Source organism: Bubalus bubalis, chromosome 6, assembly GCF_019923935.1.
Source record: "Bubalus bubalis isolate 160015118507 breed Murrah chromosome 6, NDDB_SH_1, whole genome shotgun sequence".
NCBI classification, from domain to species: domain Eukaryota; kingdom Metazoa; phylum Chordata; class Mammalia; order Artiodactyla; family Bovidae; genus Bubalus; species Bubalus bubalis.
The window spans coordinates 8,960,691-8,972,145 of record NC_059162.1 but is presented as its reverse complement, the minus strand read 5'-3'; the positions used below and the strand labels follow the sequence as shown (position 1 = coordinate 8,972,145).

Here is an 11,455-nt window from a genome sequence, read left to right as displayed (position 1 = left end):
AAGTAATAAATGCTGGAGAGGGTGTGGAGAAAAGGGAACCCTCTTCCACTGTTGGTGGGAATGCAAACTAGTACAGCCACTATAGAGAACAGTGTGGAGATTCCTTAAAAAACTGGAAATAGACCTGCCTTATGATCCAGCAATCCCACTGCTGGGCATACACACTGAGGAAACCAGAAGGGAAAGAGACACGTGTACCCCAATGTTCATCGCAGCACTGTTTATAATAGCCAGGACATGGAAGCAACCTAGATGTCCATCAGCAGATGAATGGATAAGAAAGCAGTGGTACATATACACAATGGAGTATTATTCAGCCATTAAAAAGAATACATTTGAATCAGTTCTAATGAGGTGGATGAAACTGGAGCCTATTATACAGAGTGAAGTAAGCCAGAAAGAAAAACACCAATACAGTATACTAACGCATATATATGGAATTTAGAAAGATGGTAACAATAACCCTGTGTACGAGACAGCAAAAGAGACACTGATGTATAGAACAGTCTTATGGACTCTGTGGGAGAGGGAGAGGGCGGGAAGATTTGGGAGAATGGCATTGAAACATGTAAAATATCATGTATGAAATGAGTTGCCAGTCCAGGTTTGATGCACGATACTGGATGCTTGGGGCTGGTGCACTGGGACGACCCAGAGGGATGGAATGGGGAGGGAGGAGGGAGGAGGGCTCAGGATGGGGAACACATGTATACCTGTGGCAGATTCATTTTGATATTTGGCAAAACTAATACAGTTATGTAAAGTTTAAAAATAAAATAAAATTAAAAAAAGAAAAACATTCTGCTTTCCTTTACACCCCCAATGCAAAAAAAAAAAAAAAAAAAAAAAAACAACTCCATAGGAAAAAAATGGTTTTGTACATGGGAAGAAACAATATAAATTCGAAACTTACAGATAAGGGTTAGCTCAATCACTCATCTCTTTAAAAAGTTTATACGAATATCCAGTCAACACCAACAGGGTTATCTCCCTTGAAATGTTATCTATACAGATTTCCAAGCAGACCACAGGGCTGTATACTGTCTTGGAATGTCCTCAGAAGGCTCTGTCATTGATCAGGTAACACAGTAAAAACCCCAGAGTCCTTTCTTTCTAATGCAAGAGAGAGAGGAGACAGGGATAGAAGAAACTATTCAAACTTCATCTTCTTTCCTTGTGGCTATGGTTTCCTCCTCCTCCTCTGCCTCCTCGGAAGCCTCCTGGCCCTCCAAAGCCTCCCCGGCCTCTGCCGCCAAATCCACCTCGGCCACCTCTGCCACCACCTTGGCCTCCAAAGCCACCTCTGCCTCCTCCTAGGCCACCAAAGCCACCTTCACCCTTAGGTTTGGCCCAGTCCAAAGTGACTTTGTTACCTTCAATTTCACCATCTTCCCTGGCCTCCTTGGCAGCTTTGGCATCTTCCTTGCTATTGAAGTCTACAAAACCAAACCCTTTCAAGGATCCAGTCTCCCAGTCAGTGACTATCCTTGCTTGAATAGAGGCATCAAACAACTCCTTTAACGTCTCTTCTGTTTTTATCCTGATAGACCTTTGACAAACAGAGTTTTGGATGGCTGGCTTCTTGCATTAGGTGATCCCTTGGGTCCTTGCAACTCCAGTCTGATGGCTCTGCCCTCAATTTCCCTTTTATTACATGAATTTAAAGCTTCTTTAGCATCTTCAAATGAAGCAAATTCTATAAATGCATACCCTTTAGATTTGCCATTTTGGTTCTGGGGTACCTTGATATGAGTTGCCTTCTCAAATACTTCCTGAAGAGTGTCTTCCATTGCACTATAGGAGAGGTTGCTTAAAACCAGGGTTTTTGATTCACCACTGCAAGTGCTATTCTTTCCATCTATATGGTCTTGACTTTGACCTTTCTGTTTTTTTTAACTATGTTCTATTTTATTTTTTTAATATAAATTTATTTATTTTATTTGGAGACTAATTACTTTACAATATTGTATTGGTTTTGCCATACATCAACATGAATCCGCCTGGATTGCCCATCTATCTCTGTTCCTTGCTTTTCTTCCAAGGTTTTTTCTGCATCAGCTTCTGTCTTAAATGCAATATAAGCAATCCCTTTACTCTTTCCATCCTTGCTGACTAATCTGATCTCCACAGCATCTTCAAACACTTCTTTTAATTCATCCTGAGTAACTTTGTAAGGCAGATTTTTAGCCAAAAGTGTTCTTGCATCTCTATCTTTCTTACTGTTTCCCTTTGGTTTTTCTAGTTTAATTTCATTGCCAAAGACTTTTAAACCACTGAGTTCCAAGGCTTTTTCCAGGTCTTCGGCAGATTCAAAATCCACATAGCCAAACTTTCTAGACACACCAATTCTGACATCGACAACAGCAAGATCATTTTTAGCAAAAAGGTCATTGATACCTGTTTTCAACTCAGGGGCAGATTTATTGAAGTTCAGGTTTCCAACAAAGAGATTGGAAGACGTAGTTGGTTCTGTGTTTCTTGGCTTCAGGAGCTACTTTTTGTTTGGCCATTTCCTTCTTTCATTTTCCAGGTGCTTCTTTGACAGGCTCTTCTTCCTCTTCCTCCTCCTCCTCCTCTTCCTCCTCCTCATCATCCTCCTCTTGATTATCATCATCCTCTTCCTCCTCTTCTTCCTCCTTCTCCTCCTCTTCTTCCTCATCCTCCTCCTCCTCTTCATCATCGTCATCCTCCTCCTCCTCTTCATCATCCTCCTCCTCCTCCTCCTCCTCAGCATCATTGTCATCCTCTTCTTCATCTTCAGCAGCGCTCTTGGCCTTCACAGGACCAGCTTTTACAGGAGCTTTCTTTCCTTTGGCTGGTACAATCTCCATAGGTTCCTCTTCGAGTCATCTTCATCTTCCTCCTCCTCCTCATAGTCATCCTCGTCATCCTCATCATCTGTGGCAGGAGCAGCACCAAAAGCAGCAGCTGCCTTCCTCACGGCTGGCTTATCCTTCTCTTCATCATCTTCATCTTCCTCTTCACTGTCATCTTCATGTTCTGCATCACTGTCTTCTTTCTTGGCATTCTTGCCATTCTTTGTTCCCTTGCCTGGGGAAGCTGCTCCCTTCTTACCAGAGGTGCTACCAATGCTTTGCCTGGGGTGGCCCCCTTTTTGCCAGGTGTTACCATTGCTTTGGAAGGTGTAACTGTCTTCTTGGCTAGTGTAGCTGCTGCGTTTTTTGCCAGAAGTGACAGCTGCTTTCTTTGCCGGTGTGGCAACTGCAACCTTTTTTGTTGGGGAAACCATCATCTTCTTTGCGGGAGTTGTGGTAGCCTTCTTGCCTTTTTTCTGAGGGATAACAACCTCTTCTCTACTCCTCTCATCATCTTCATCTTCTGACATTTCCTCATCTTCACTATCTTCTTCTACCTCCTTTGGGGGAGGAGCCATTTTCTTGGAGTCACCTTGATTTTTACCAGCCTTTGCTTTGGATAAAAAGGCTACTCTCTTCTTGCTACATTCTTTAAGCACACGCATTTTAAAAATTACACCTCCAGCCAGAATTGAACCTTGCTTCACCAAACCGTTTCTCAATGAGGACTACAAGTGGACCACTGTTCAGTTCAGTTCAGTCGCTCAGTCATGTCCGACTCTTTGCAACCCCATGAATCGCAGCACGCCAGGCCTCCCTGTCCATCACCAACTCCCGGAGTTCACTCAGACTCACATCCGTCGAGTCAGTGATGCCATTCAGCCATCTCATCCTCTGTCATCCCCTTCTCCTCCTACCCGCAATCCTTCCCAGCATCAGAGTCTTTTCCAATGAGTCAACTCTTCACATGAGGTGGCCAAAGTACTGGAGTTTCAGCTTTAGCATCATTCCTCCAAAGAAATCCCAGGGCTGACCTCCTTCAGAATGGACTGGTTGGATCTCCTTGCAGTCCAAGGGACTCTCAAGAGTCTTCTCCAACACCACAGTTCAAAAGAATCAATTCTTCGGTGCTCAGCCTTCTTCACAGTCCAACTCTCACATCCATACATGACCACAGGAAAAACCATAGCCTTGACTAGATGGACCTTTGTTGGCAAAGTAATGTCTCTGCTTTTCAATATGCTATCTAGGTTGGTCATAACTTTTCTTCCAAGGAGTAAGCATCTTTTAATTTCATGGCTGCAGTCACCATCTGCAGTGATTTTGGACCACTGTAACTGCCAACAATTCAAGGCCCTTCACGTGAGGAAAACCATCTTGGAGAAGCCTTTGAGGTAAATTGTGGCACCAAATTCCACCACCCTCGTCTGAATTTAAATTAAGGCAGCTTTAAAAAAACAAAACACATCTTAACCCGTAGTCTTCTATTAAGACTTCCTTTCCCAGGTTACCAACCCCGCCCCTTTCAGCCCTGGAAGGGCCACATGGGATAAGTCTCAGGCCACCACGGGTGCAAAGCCCAGCGCAGAAAGCATGCAGTAGGGCCTCCTTCCGGAGCCCCTCTCCCGTCCGCCCACCCAACTGGACCGGAGACCAGCTGCACCGCCACCCTCCATCCCAGGGCCGGGTCCCTCCACAGGTCGCCCATAAGGTGCAGGCCGCCCATAACACACAGGCCACCCACAAGGCACAGGCCACCCACAAGGCGCAGCCCACGTGGCAGGCCCCGTGCCACTATATAATTACTTTTTAAAGATAAAACCAGCAAGTCTTGAGGAAGAGGTTTTTTTCTAATTCTCAGAAACATTAGGGGTGCAGAACCTTCCTGGATAGGCCTCTTATCTTAAATTCTTTTAGGCATCAGTGTTGTTCCTGAGTCACCAAAGTTTGCAGTAGAGGAAAGGTTTATTCATAAGACAGCCAAGTGGGGAGACAGGACAACAAATCTCAAATCTACTTTCCCAAAGGTGAAGGGCTCAGGTAAGAAAGCAGGTGGTCTGAGACATGAGGAATGTGGGGAAAGGTAATTAGAAATAAGAAAAAAAGTGAGATAAAAATCACTGTGCACTACAGCTAAACTACAGGCTTCTTCATTGGATGTATGTTCTGAAAATGGCTTCATGACCATGTTCCAAGGGTGGACTTTTGGACCCTCTAATAACCTCAGATATGCAGATGACACCACCCTTATGACAGAAAGTGAAGAGGAACTAAAAAGCCTCTTGATGAAAGTGAAAGTGGAGAGTGAAAAAGTTGGCTTAAAGCTCAACATTCAGAAAACGAAGATCATGGTGTCCGGTCCCATCACTTCATGGGAAATAGATGGGGAAACAGTGGAAACAGTGTCAGACTTTATTTTTTGGGGCTCCAAAATCACTACAGATGGTGACTGCAGCCATGAAATTAAAAGACGCTTACTCCTTGGAAGGAAAGTTATGACCAACCTAGATAGCATATTGAAAAGCAGAGACATTACTTTGCCAACAAAGGTCCGTCTAGTCAAGGCTATGGTTTTTCCTGTGGTCATGTATGGATGTGCGAGTTGGACTGTGAAGAAGGCTGAGCGCCGAAGAATTGATGCTTTTGAACTGTGGTGTTGGAGAAGACTCTTGAGAGTCCCTTGGACTACAAGGAGATCCAACCAGTCCATTCTGAAGGAGATCAGCCCTGGGATTTCTTTGGAAGAAATGATGCTAAAGCTGAAACTCCAGTACTTTGGCCACCTCATGTGAAGAGTTGACTCATTGGAAAAGACTCTGATGCTGGGAAGGATTGCGGGTAGGAGGAGAAGGGGACGACAGAGGATGAGATGGCTGGATGGCATCACTGACTCGATGGACGTAAGTCTGAGTGAACTCCGGGAGTTGGTGATGGACAGGGAGGCCTGGCGTGCTGCGATTCATGGGGTCACAAAGAGTCGGACATGACTGAGCAACTTAACTGAACTGAACTGAATGTTAAAATGTCATCAAGAGGACACTCATGCATGCCCAGTTGGAAAACCAGAGATCTTAATCAGTCTTAACTGTCTCAATCTCCAACTGAACAGCTGACTCCAAGTTTCTAAAAAGCAATTAGGGCAAACATTTTATTTAGGCTGCATGATGCTTGAAGGACATGGAAGTTTTTGTAAAAACAATTAAAGCAAGTTTGATCAGAAGACAAGTTACAGTTTAATAGACCTAACTGATGACTAACCTCCTTAACTGATGATTAATTTTCAGCTTAAAATAATCTGCTGAACACAGTTGCACATCTTGAGGTGGCTTGCTCTCAGTCCCATCACTGTGATGGACAAAATATCAAAATTTTAAATAAATGCATGTCTTGCCAAGGCAGATTGTAGACCAAAGGAAGAGGAAAGATTAGTAATACTGATTCTGTCTTTAGTTAAAATGTTGATACTTTATTCTCTGAGCTGTGCTGTTCTCTCTCCTTCAGTCCAAAGTCAGGTGGGTCTTTAGGTAAGAGTGTGACTCCATTATTCTAACTGGAAAAAGTACTACTTTACAGTATTCCCTAGACTGAGATGACAACCTCGCAGGGTGTTTGCCTGACTCCACTGGAGAAAATGTGTCATTGAGATTCCACTAGCATTTTACACCCACCTAAATCTCTCAACAAGTGAGTCTTCTTAGACTCCCCTCTCTCCCCACACTTCCTCACCCACCTCTCTCCCCACGCTTCCTCACCCAACAATCCCTCACTAAGGGCCAGTTACTTTCACATAAATTTTGTCCCATTGGGTCCTCATATGACTCCTATGAGGCAAGCTATTCTGGGGTAGCTTCCAAACTAGGAGACCTGCTAAAGTTCCACACTTCAGAGTGCAACTAAGGCTAGAAAAAAAGCAAAGCCCTCTCCACCACCTATTAGCCACTGCAGAGGAAGATGTGGTTCAAAGCTTGAGAAGGGTGAATCCCCCTCTTCCCAGCTTTAGATGGAGGAAAGGACATAGCTTTGGAGACAGGCAGGCCTGGGGTTGAGAACACTTACTAGCAGAGCAACTCTCACCAAAGACTTGGGTTCCATGAGCCTCTAGCTTCTTATCTCTAAAACCCTTACAGGGCTTCCAATGGTGGGGATTATATGAAACAAGCTCTTGGTCTGTAGTCAGATTCATATATGGTACTGATGCTTAGCAAAGACAATAGTACTTTTATTAAAAGTGGTTAATTTCCCAAAAGTCAACTCAGGATAAGATAACAGAAGCATTAAAGTGAATGCTCAGCCCTTAAAAGAGAGATGTCTATTGTAGGAGAGAAAAAAAATTCCTCTTTTTATCTTCTAGGTTTATTGGCTGGGATAATTAGATCAATGGAAGACAGAGTTACAAGACAAAAAATTTAATTTTATATGTACAGGAGACCCATAGGAATATGAGACTCAAAGGCAGTCAGGCAATTAAGGCTTATATACCATCCTAAGCTAATAAAAGAAATGGGGAGCTAGGACTTCATAGGGGCAGAAGACAGCTCACATGAAGATAAGAAGAGCAAATACTTGGTTAACAGATATTTGCCTGCTGTACAGATAAGTGTCTCAGATGAAAAAGCTGTCTCTGGTAATAACCCTCTTTCAGGTACAGACCACATTTATAAATTATTTTAGGCAATTTTAAGGGGTGGTAAAAAGTTTTTCCTGGATGGCTGAAACTTAGTTGACTTCAGCACAAAATAATTCACCTGCAAAGTGGCACATTCTAAGGTGGCCTATTCTAGTCCTGTTTACTGGCATTAAAAAATGAACCGCTTAGGTGATACAAACAAACACTTCATGAAGTGTACTGTCTCCATTTGGAGAACTGCAAATTGGGCAGGAGACAGGACACTTTTACAGGATAAACAATAAAGAACAAGGAAAAAGAAAACAGAAAATACCTGATTGGCTGGAGCCACATCATCAACCTTGTTTAGGTTGAGAAGACCTAAAGCTGGGTTGGCCTTTGGGGATTGGCTGACCAGATATACTGCATTTCTGATCAAGGGAAACATTTGGAGAGACACAAGTTATCTGAGTTTCACTTTGCTCACTTGACATCCTGGGCTGAAGCAGCTCCATCTTGGACCAAGAAATTTATTTTAACACTGACTTACAGCAAAAAGGAGCAGGAAGAGAGGGAGGAAATGGGAATTAATCTCTCCCCCTACCAAGTGTTAAAAGAACTTAAAAACAATGCTTCTTGAAGAAGTTGGATTGAGGGTTATCTCATCTCAAAAAGGAATGTTAGGGTTACCTACAGAAACGTGTTATTTTGCCATGTGTGATGGTGAAGTTCTGGGAAACACCTAAGAGTCTCACCACAAGGGAAAGATACATGAATGTTTACATTAGGAATTAAGGATTATAAACTAGAGAAAGAAGAACAACAACAACAACAACAAAAAAAAAAAACCCAAAGTTAATAGAAGGAAAATAAATCATAAAGATCAGAGCAGAAATAAATAAAATATAGACTAAAACACAATAGGAAAAAAATCAATGAAATTAAAAGATGGTTCCTTCAAATAATTTCACAATTCATATGGAATTATAAAAAACCTCAAATAGCCAAAGCAATCTTGAGAAAGAAGAATGGAACTGGAGGAATCAACCTGCCTGACTTCAGGCTCTACTACAAAGCCACAGTCATCAGGACAGTATGGTACTGGCACAAAGACAGAAACATAGATAAATGGAACAAAATAGAAAGCCCAGAGATAAATCCACATGCCTATGGACACCTTATCTTTGACAAAGGAGGCAAGAATATACAATGGAGAAAAGACAATCTCTTTAATAAGTGGTGCTGGGAAAACTGGTCAACCACTTGTAAAAGAATGAAACTAGAACACTTTCTAACACCATACACAAAACTAAACTCAAAATGGATTAAAGATCTAACTGTAAAACCAGAAACTATAAAACTATTAGAGGAAAACATAGGCAAAAAATTCTCTGACATATATCACAGCAGGATCCTCTATGACCCACCTCCCAGAGTAATAGAAATAAAAGCAAAAATAAACAAATGGGACCTAATTAAACTTAAGAGCTTTTGTACAATGAAGGAAACTATAAGCAAGGTTTAAATACAGCCTTCAGAATGGCAGAAAATAATAGCAAACAAAGTAATTGACAAAGAATTAATCTCAAAAATATACAAGCAGCTCATGCAGCTCAATTCCAGAAAAATAAGTGACCCAATCAAAAAATGGGCCAAAGAACTAAACAGACATTTCTCCAAAGAAGACATACAGATGGCTAATAAACACATGAAAAGATGCTCAACGTCACACATTATCAGAGAAATGCAAATTATAACCACAATGAGGTACTATCTCATGCTGGTCAGAATGGCTGCTATCCAAAAGTCTACAAACAATAAATGCTGGAGAGGGTGTGGAGAAAAGGGAACCCTCTTACACTGTTGGTGGGAATGCAAACTAGTACAGCCACTATGGAGAACAGTGTAGAGATTCCTTAAAAAACTGGAAATAGAACTGCCATATGACCCAGCAATCCCACTGCTGGGCACGCACACTGAGGAAACCAGAATTGAAAGAGACATGTGAACCCCAATGTTCATCGCAGCACTGTTTACAATAGCCAGGACATGGAAGCAACCTAGATGTCCATCAGCAGACAAATGGATAAGAAAGCTTTGGTACATATACACAATGGAATCTTACTCAGCTATTAAAAAGAATGCATTTGAATCAATTCTAATGAGGTGGATGAAACTGGAGCCTATTGTATAAAGTGAAGTAAGTCATAAAGAAAAACACCAATACAGTATATTAACACATATATATAGAATTTAGAAAGATGGTAATGATGACCCTATACGCAAGACAGCAAAAGAGACACAGATGTAAAGAACAGACTTTTGACTCTGTGGGAGAAGGTGAGGGTGAGATGATTTGAGAGAATAGCATTGAAACCTGTATATTATCATATGTGAAACAAATCACCAGTCCAGGTTCGATGCATGAGACAGGGTGCTCAGGGCCGGTGCATGGGGATGACCCTGAGGGATGGGATGGGGAGGGAGGTGGGAGGAGGGTTCAGGATGGGGAACACATGTACATCCATGGATAATTCATGTGAATGTATGGTATAAACCACCACAATATTGTAATTAGCCTCGAATTAAAATTTTTAAAAAAAGAAAGAAAGAGGGAAAAAAAGCTGGTTCTTTGAAAAGATAAATGAAATTGATAACCTTTAGCCACACTTACCAAGAAAAAAAGAGAAAGGGCCAAGATCAATAAAATCAGAACTGAAAAAGGGAGAAGTTACAAATGACACCACAGAAATATAAAGGATCATAAGAAACTAGTGTGAACAACCATTTGACAGCAAAGTGAACAACCTAGAAAGAAATGGACAAGGAAAATCTCCCAAAACTGAACCAGGAAGTAGAAGATATGAACAGATCAATTTCTGTTGCTGCTGTTGTTGTTCGGTCACTCAGTGAACAGATAAATTACCAGTAATGAAATTGAATCAGTGATTTTTAAAACTTACAATAGAGAATTATGCACTATAAAACCAGAAAATGTTATAAAGGATAACCAACTTTACCACCCAAAATTACGCCTCTTGAGCATGATTACTTTGAGCTGATTTGCTGTGTGTGTGTGTGTGTGTGTGTGTGTGTTGTTTGTTTTGGCCACACCACACAGCTTGTAGGATATTTGTTCCTTGACCAGGAATTGAACCCTGGCCCTTGGCAGTGAACGTCTAGCGTCCTAACCACTGGACCACCAGCGAATTTCCTTGAGCTGTTTATTTTTAAGAAACAGCAGACACAGAAGAAGCTCTGAAAACCAAGCGGAAGTTACCCTTTTGTAAGGGACATTTATATTTATGAAGGAAATCTCCATGTGAAGGGTGTCTCCTCTTTGTACCAGGAAGAGGAGGGTGACTAAATCTCTAGAAACTCTTATCAATGGAAAAGGTGGTGATTTATTTTTTACAGTAAATCTCACTTCATTATTCATTGTTGAACAAAAATAGCTGTCAGAAAGTCATGAAAAAACGTTGGTTAGCCAAAGATCTAAGCAAACACAATAAGTATATGACAATTAAGCCTCATTCACATTCAGCTGGTAAAAACTAAGATGGAACCATGACAACATTAGTTTTTAGGACTACTCCCCAAGCAGTGTAATGTTGTGACTTGGCTCTGGAAAGCTCCCCTGAACCACCAATGTACATCTCCATCTTATCACCCTCACGGATCCTTCAATCTTGGTTTCCCCAAGACAGCCTCCTCATTCTGACTCCAGGATCATGGAGAGAAAAGCAAGGAAGGATCAAGTTTAAAGCAGAGCCTGGACTTCCCTCTGAATAGGGCCACCCACAGGCATGTGACAGACGAGCAGACAACAGTTTCAAATACCAGTAAACCTCTCTGTCCAATAAAATAACATGTTACTCATAGTTGATTCTTTAATTTTTTTAACTTTTCATTTGTAATAGAGTCCAGTACTGTTGCCTGGAAAATCCCATGGACAGAGGAGCCTGGTAGGCTGCAATCCATGGGATGGCTAAGAGTCGGACAGGACTGAGCAACTTCGCTTTCACTTTTCACT

The 11,455-nt window shown here is 41.8% G+C and overlaps 1 pseudogene; it reads right to left on the bottom strand.

Annotated features, from left to right (window-relative positions):
- Positions 1 to 1,150: 1,150 nt before the first annotated feature.
- On the bottom strand, positions 1,151 to 3,481 carry LOC102403143 (annotated as a pseudogene).
- Between the last annotated feature and the right edge of the window lie 7,974 nt (positions 3,482 to 11,455).